Consider the following 7,960-nt stretch of genomic DNA (forward strand, 5'->3'; position numbering starts at 1 on the left):
AGAAATGATCTATCACTGATTAATGACTCTAAGCTTGACTTTCCACTTGGTGACTTTCCTATCTGGTAGCTGGCTGGATCCCTGTGGCTTTGTCTAGAGAGGAGACAGGCTGACCACTAATAGCAATTGGGTCACAATAGTGCAGCTTCAGTTCAGGAGCGGTTTATTTATGGCATTAGAGTTGGGCTGGAATGGAATCAGATAAGTTTAGTAGCTGCACTGGGTTCTTATTTCGTGGCTTTACAAATTGAAGAGGTCATGGGCTGGAGAAGCTAAGAGAGCCTGCAACTCTTCCAGAGGCCCAGAGTTCAGTTCCCATCACCCACAATAGATGGCTCACAACCACCCATAACCCCAGCCTCTGAGGGCACCTGTACTCACACACACACACACACACACACACACACACACACACACACACACAATTAAATATAAATAAAAAAATCATGTGAGTGGGGCTTCTCACACCTGTCACTCAGCCCTCAGGATGTGGGGAAGGAAGGTCAAGGCGAGAGCCAGGCCAGCTCGGGCTCAAGGGAAGAACCCATCTCAAACACGGCGCACGCAACAACGGCCAGAAGGAAGAAATGCACAAAACGAAGAGACAAAAATCTCAGCTTCACAGTAGCTGGAGTCAGGCATGGATTTCCAGGGAGGAGAACTCAAGGCTGCCTTGCATTTCTGTATTTTGTGCATGAGTTTTTCTACAGAGAGTGGAGTTTAGGGAAACTCTTTCGAAGTTTAACGAATAAAGCAAATTCCACCGGACTTTCTGCCAAGCAAGTGCAGACCCACTGAATTGCTCAATGTTTGTGTGGTAAAATTACACTCTGGGCAGATGTCAGAAGGAAAAGCCACAAAGTGGAGGACATTTCATCCTGGAGTGGTGGTGCTAATTCCAGTTGGTGGCCCCACAGTGGCTTCCGGGAACATAAAGAAAAATGTTATTTTAAACTACTTTTCTAATGTGACTCAACACTGGCATTGTTATGTCTTTCAATGGGATTTTGAGAGAGAATGGAGGGGAAATGCTTGTATTGGTGAGGCAGGGCCCTCACAGTTTACAATTTCTTCAAGAAACCCTACACTGGGGGTAGGATGGGGCTGAAGCAGCCCTTAGCCCTGAAAGGACCTCTGTCCTCCTCAAGACGCTCACCCATCCCATAGTTAAACCCATATATGTGTGTGTGTGTGTGTGTGTGTGTGTGTGTGTGTGTGTGTGTGTCCACCCTCAGGTTTTGTTTTGTAATCTCTACAAATTTTAACACCACTACAGACAAAATAGAGAGAACCTGAGATTTATTTTTTCTGTAAATAAATCCACTTTATCTCACCAGTTCCTGTCTCCTGTTTGTTTGTTTGCTTTGATTTTGTAATATGATGAGCAATGAATTTGAGAATCTGATAACACACTTGTTTATGTGTGCCCCAGATCTGTAAGAAGGGAATGATAATAGTGAAATCTAATTACTATTACATGATTTGAGGACATTATTTAACCAGACCACCAAGTAAACATTAGCTATTACCATCCTCATAATTCTTATTTAATTTCTGTATCAGTGTGTATAAGGCAGTATTGGGGCCAACTAAGAAGCAGGGAAATTCCTTTGCATGAAAGTGATGAGGAAGGGCTTCATTAGCACCCCCCCACCCCCCCCCCACCCCACCCCCCGCCCCAAGGAGACCCTTTGAAGCTATAGAAGCCAGTTACAACCCACCCGAAACCAGGAAAGAATGAGAACAGGGGAATCTGGCAAGTTAAGGGTTAAAGCATCCAAGACAGAGTGAAGCAAAACCAGGCTGTCAGGAGTGTGCAGAGGGCTGGCTGGCACTTCACCCTGGGAAGGAAGAGCTAGCTCATGAAAGCCACCTGGATGAGTATACATATTTTAACAGTAATGTGGTGCCCTGGATAGGTTTTTTGTCACCTCGATAAAGGCTAGAATTATCTGGGAAGAGAAATTCAGTTGAGGAATTAGGTCCATTAGATTGGTTTGTGGGCATGAGTGTAGTGCATTTTTTAAATTAATGATTGATGTGGGAGGGCCCAGCACACCGTGGTCAGTGCCATCCTTGGGCAGGCGGTCCAGGGTGCTATAAGAAAGTAGATAGAACAGTGATTCTCAACCTTCCTAATGCTGCAACCTTGCAATACAATTCTTTATGCTGTGGTGACCCCCAGTCATAAAATTATTTTTGTTGCTACTTCATAACTGTAATTTTGTTATTGTTATGAATCTTAGTGTAAATATCTGATATGCATGATATCTGATATTCAACCCCTGTAAAAGGGCCATGCAACCCCCAAAGCGGCCATGACCCACCACTGAGAACTACTGTGGTAGAGCCAACCCTGAGGAGGAAGCCAGTAAACAACATTCCTCCACAGCCTCTGCATCTGTGCTGTTGGTCATGACATTTGATCCGTAGAGAACAAAGCATGATGTGTGGTCTTCAGGAATCCCTTCAGATTCCCAGATAGTGACAGCTTGATTAATCTGTGGGGGACTCTGGCCCTTACAGGTGACCCTACGCTCTCTAGAGTCTGCTTTTATCCATTCCTTTCCTTTCTTTTCTTTCTCTCTGGCTAGAGGGTAGCTTGCCTGCACCCTATATTCAGTAACGTTGTAGCTAACCATGTGCTTTGTGCCTTCAGCCACACTGGAGGCCAGACTCAACTGAAGATCCTCTAAGCACTCTGAACTCAGAGATCAGGAACAGCCAGGAGTTGAGTCCCTTGCACAAAACAGGGCATGATTTACCAATCTGAAAATACCACTAAAAACCCTGATATAGATGCCGTTTCTTCTACCCAAATACCCTCTGTCCTGTCCTCTGCCAGTCCAAGTGCCAAATTTCTGCAGAGCCCGTTCAAACGCACCCCACTGAAGCTGTCTCACAGACTTGTCTGTGTGCTGCCCCCAGCGCCCACCACTCCCGCTGCCCTGCCATTCTGCTTGTGAAGCCGCAGCATCTGTTCTCTGTTTTGTGCCTAGATTAAACCTTGTATATTTGCTGTCTTCCAAAACCTTTAATGTTGTTCTTTATGCATAACTGATGCTTAATAGATTTTAACTAATTTTTAGTAATTGCAAATAACAGCCCCCAAACTGACATTAGTGACAGTTATTGATTAGGACCAGCTGCAGTGTGCCAGGTAAATTGCTGCTTTAATTATACTATGCCACTTCTTCATGCCAGTATGAATAGTGGAATATTTTCATTCCTACTTTTCAGGAGAGGGAATTGCTATAAGAAGATTACACCGTTTGCTGTAGTTACACAGCTTTTAAGTCACACCATCAAGGTTAAATGCAATTCTTCTTCCTAACTACTGCTGTTTATAGACTTAGATAATGAAGTTTTATAATTATCTGCCTTATTTTGAAAATATCTTGCATATATAAACTAAGATTTTCTTCCTTAAGTTACATTATTTCTTTTATTAAATTAAAATATAATTACATCATTTGCTTGCCCCTCTCTTCCCTCCAGCCCCTCCTATGGTACACCCTGACAGTTCCCTCTCAAATTCATGGCCTCTTAGCCTTTAATTATTATTGTTGCATATGCATTCAGACGAATATGAGTGCAGCCTACTGAGTCTGTTTAGTGTCGCTTGTGTGTATGTGTTTTGGTGGCTTGCCATTTGTGATTGGATAACCTTTTAGTGAAATCATCCCTGGGGAAAACTAATTCATTCTCTTTCATAGTCTTTTATTTATTATCTGTGGTTCTTCATCTACAGGTGTGGCCCTGTGAGGTTTCCCCACCCATGTTGGTATTTTAACTGGTGTTGTCATTGTTCAGATCATTGTTGAAGCAGCGTATCATTGAGATTTTGCAGGGTTGCTTCCCGATCATAACTGGAAGACACATTCTTGCAGCTTTTACAGTCTCGCCACCCCTCTTCTGCCATGTCCCCCGAGCTTTGCATCGGGATTGTGTTGTAGATGACAATGGGGCTAGGCACCCCACAGGCAGTCCTTCTCAGCATTTTGTGTTGGTGTGGCTTTCTCTGATGGGCTCCGTCTGTAGCAAAAAGATGCTTCTTTGATGAGAGGTGAAAGCTACAGTTATTGGTGGGCATATTTAGAGTGCGGTTAAGAATTATACTGGTTTAGGAAAGAGACAGTAGTATGTTCTCCTCTAAGATCCATGGCCTCACTGGCCATGGGTGGTTGGCTACGTTTACAGTACCAAGCATGATTTCTCTTCTGTTGAGAAGACCTTAAGTCCTACTAGACAGCTGTTGGTGTTGCCAAGATAACAATGCCACTGTTGCACCTTTAGAGTTATCTTTCCATTTTGGTCATGTTTGTGGTTCCTAAGAATCACGTCTAGGGAGGACTTTGACTGTTTTTATATCTTGGCAGCTGGTATATCACCTTCTCATACTACGAAAGCTAGTCTTCAGGGAGGAAGCTTTGGGGTTAGATCCTACTAGAATCCTCTGAGTCCTGTGTCCAAAGTGCCTAGTGTCTTCAGCAATAGCAACTTAACTTCAGTTTCTGGGAGACGGCCAAGAGCAACAGCGATAGCCTATGTTAATTTGGGAATCTCCTGGACTCCACTGACTTTTGTTACATTGTCTATGGCTCTTAGGAGGAGACATTATCACCCAAAATGGCACAACTCATTTAAACTAAGCATATATGTGTGTGCGATATATTATGGTAACTTTAGGTAAATATAAAATAACATGCTTTCCAATGGCTAGTACAAACATCCTTAGTCTTTATCCGTCCTCTCTCCCTCTTCTTCTGTACTGTTCTCTCTCCCTACCTACCCCTCCATTATTCCCTTCGTATCACCTCTACCCCACTATTCCTTTCTCTAGAGCTCTTTTTCCACCCTCATGATCCCTTTTTACTCTCTTGATTTCTTTCTGCAGTTATTTGTGGTGGTAATCTAATTGTATTGAAATATTATTTTGATTTGTACTGAAATATTAATTTGATTGTATGTTAATAAATAAAGTTGTCTGGGGGTCAGAGCTATTAGAGCCATAGCAAGAGTGTGGCGGTGGTGGCACACGCCTTTAATCCCATAGATATCTGTGTGTTCAGGGTCAGAGCTATTAGAGCCATAGCAAGAGTGTGGCGGTGGTGGCACACGCCTTTAATCCCATAAGATCTCTGTGTGTTCAGGGATACAGCCAGCATTGGAGACATATGCCTTTAAGACCTAGGGGGCTGTACATTCAGACAGTGACGAGGCAGTCATGTGTTTGGGTTTACAACCAATGAGAAGGCAGAACAACATACTTTAAAAATACGAACCGACAGGAAGTAGGTCTCTTTTCGCGAAGCTGGGACAGCAGGAGGAAGGGTGAGATTTTAGCTCTGAGCTCTGACTTCTCGGCTTTCTCTTTTACATTGTTTCTGTGTTTCTTATTTAATAAGACGGTTGGATACATCAACAGTTATTGATTTAAGAAAATGAAAAGTCAGTCTGGGGTCATAGCTACATGGGAGAAGTGCTTGCCATGTTAGCAAGAAGATCTGAATGTGAGCCACAGCACCCAGAGAAAAAGCTAGACGTGGTTAGGTGCTTGAAATCCCAGAGTGGGTGGTAGATAAAAGGTGGATGCCTGGAGCTCACTGACTTTGTAAACCCCAGATCCCAGCGAGAGACCCTACCTCAGGAAAACAAACAACAAAACCCAAGGTTGACTTCCAGCCTCCACACATGCATGTGTGTGCGTGAGCACTATCACCACACAAAAATAAAAGGAACGGGAAAAGTCACTTTGTTGTTATCTATAGATTTGTTTTTTAAATTCTCTTTGTCATTGTGGAAACCCCAGTGGTGAGTCATACACACAAAATCATTTTACATTTTTCTTAAAGGTATGAAGCATCCTCCTCCCTGCCCCAAGGACATGGTCCATGGGCTTATCGTGCCTTTTCTATTTTTATTGTCTGAAGTTGAAGCCAGAGAAAATGATTCACATTCCTACGTGACGCTTTGTGCCTTAGAAACTTACCAATTCATAAAGAATGTAAATAGTTTTAAAAAATATTTATTTATTCTAAAGCAAATTACCAAAATAAAGGATTAAAATGATGTTGGCAAGATGGCTCAGCAGGTGAAGTGATTCCCACCAGAGCTGATGACCTGAGTGTGACCCCAGGACCCCAGGGTGAGGAGGAACAGGCTCTTGAGTGTGACCCCAGGACCCCAGGGTGAGGAGGAGGAGAAGGCTCTTGAGTGTTACCCCCAAAACTCCAGGGTGAGGAGGAGAAGGCTCTTGAGTGTGACCCCAGGACCCCAGTGTGAGAAGGACAAGGCTCTTGAGTGTTACCCCAGAACCCCAGGACAAGGAGGAACAGACTCTTGAGTGTGACCCCAGAACCCCAAGGTGAGGAGGAAAAGGCTCTTGAGTGTGACCCCAGGACCCCAGGGTGAGGAGGAGAAGGTTCTTGAGTGTGACCCCAGGACCCCAGGATGAGGAGGAGGAGAAGGCTCTTGAGTGTGACCCCAGGACCCCAGGGTGAGGAGGAGAAGGTTCTTGAGTGTGACCCCAGGACCCCAGGATGAGGACGAGGACAAGGCTCTTGAGTGTGACCCCAGAACCCCAGGCAAAGAGGAGGAGTAGGCTCTTGAGTGTGACCCCAGGACCCCAGGGTGAGGAGGAACAGGCTCTTGAGTGTGACCCCAGAACCCCAGGCATGGAGGAGGAGTAGGCTCTTGAGTATGACCCCAGGACCCCAGGGTGAGGAGGAACAGGCTCTTGAGTATGACCCCAGGACCCCAGGGTGAGGAGGAACAGGCTCTTGAGTGTGACCCCAGAACCCCAAGGTGAGGAGGAAAAGGCTCTTGAGTGTGACCCCAGGACCCCAGGATGAGGAGGAGAAGGTTCTTGAGTGTGACCCCAGGACCCCAGGGTGAGGAGGAGAAGGCTCTTGCAGGTTGTCCTCTTGGATTCTCCCACAGTGCTCCTCTCCTCACATAAACAAATGTAATTTTAGAAACTTTAAAAAGGGTACTATTAAAATAAGATACCAAACTATATGAAAATTAAGAAAACATAAATTATGAAAAATTAAAAATAAAATAATATTGCTAAATTTCTTTTTCTTTTTTTCTTTTTTCTTTTTTTTAGTGCCAAGATCAAACCCATGACTTTGTACCTACCAGCCAAGAACTTAACTGTGGTGGTATTCTAATTGTACTGAAATGTGATTTTGATTGTATGTTAATAAATAAAGTTGCCAAGAGATCAGAGCTCAGAGCTAAAATCTCACCCTTCCTCCTGTGGTGGTCTTAGCTTCCCGAAAGAGAGCTATTTCCTGTGTGTAAGTTGTTTCATAGTCTTTTTCTGCCTTCTCATTGGTTGTAAACCCAAACACATGACTGCCTCGTCACTGTCTGTATGTACAGCCCTCTAGGTCTTAAAGGCATATGCCTCCAATGCTGGCTGTATCCCTGAACACACAGAGATCGATGGGATTAAAGGCGTGTGCCACTACCGCCACACTCTGTCTATGGCTCTAATAGCTCTGACCTCCGGGCAACTTTATTTATTAACATACAATCAAAATCACATTTCAGTACAGTTTGGTGTACAACCAATGAGAAGGCAGAAAAAGACTATGAAACAACTTACACACAAAAGATAGCTCTCTTTTGGGAAGCTAAGACCACCGCAGGAGGAAGGGTGAGATTTTAACTCTGAGCTCTGATCTCTTGGCTTTCTCTTTTACATTGGTTCTGCGTTTCTTATTTAATAAAACGGTTGGTTACATCTACACTTAACCATTTATACATGTCTAGTTTTTAGAACTTTTTTCCCTGACAGGCTGTTACTATGTAACCCCACCTGACTGGCCTAGAACTTACTATGTAGACCAGGCTGGATTTGAACTCATGGAGATCTGCCTGTTCTTCCATATAAGCACTGGGATTAAAGGTGTGTACCACTATTCTTGGCTAAATCATTTTAAAAGCCTCT

The sequence above is a fragment of the Peromyscus maniculatus genome, chromosome 7 (assembly GCF_049852395.1).
Source record: "Peromyscus maniculatus bairdii isolate BWxNUB_F1_BW_parent chromosome 7, HU_Pman_BW_mat_3.1, whole genome shotgun sequence".
NCBI lineage: Eukaryota > Metazoa > Chordata > Mammalia > Rodentia > Cricetidae > Peromyscus > Peromyscus maniculatus.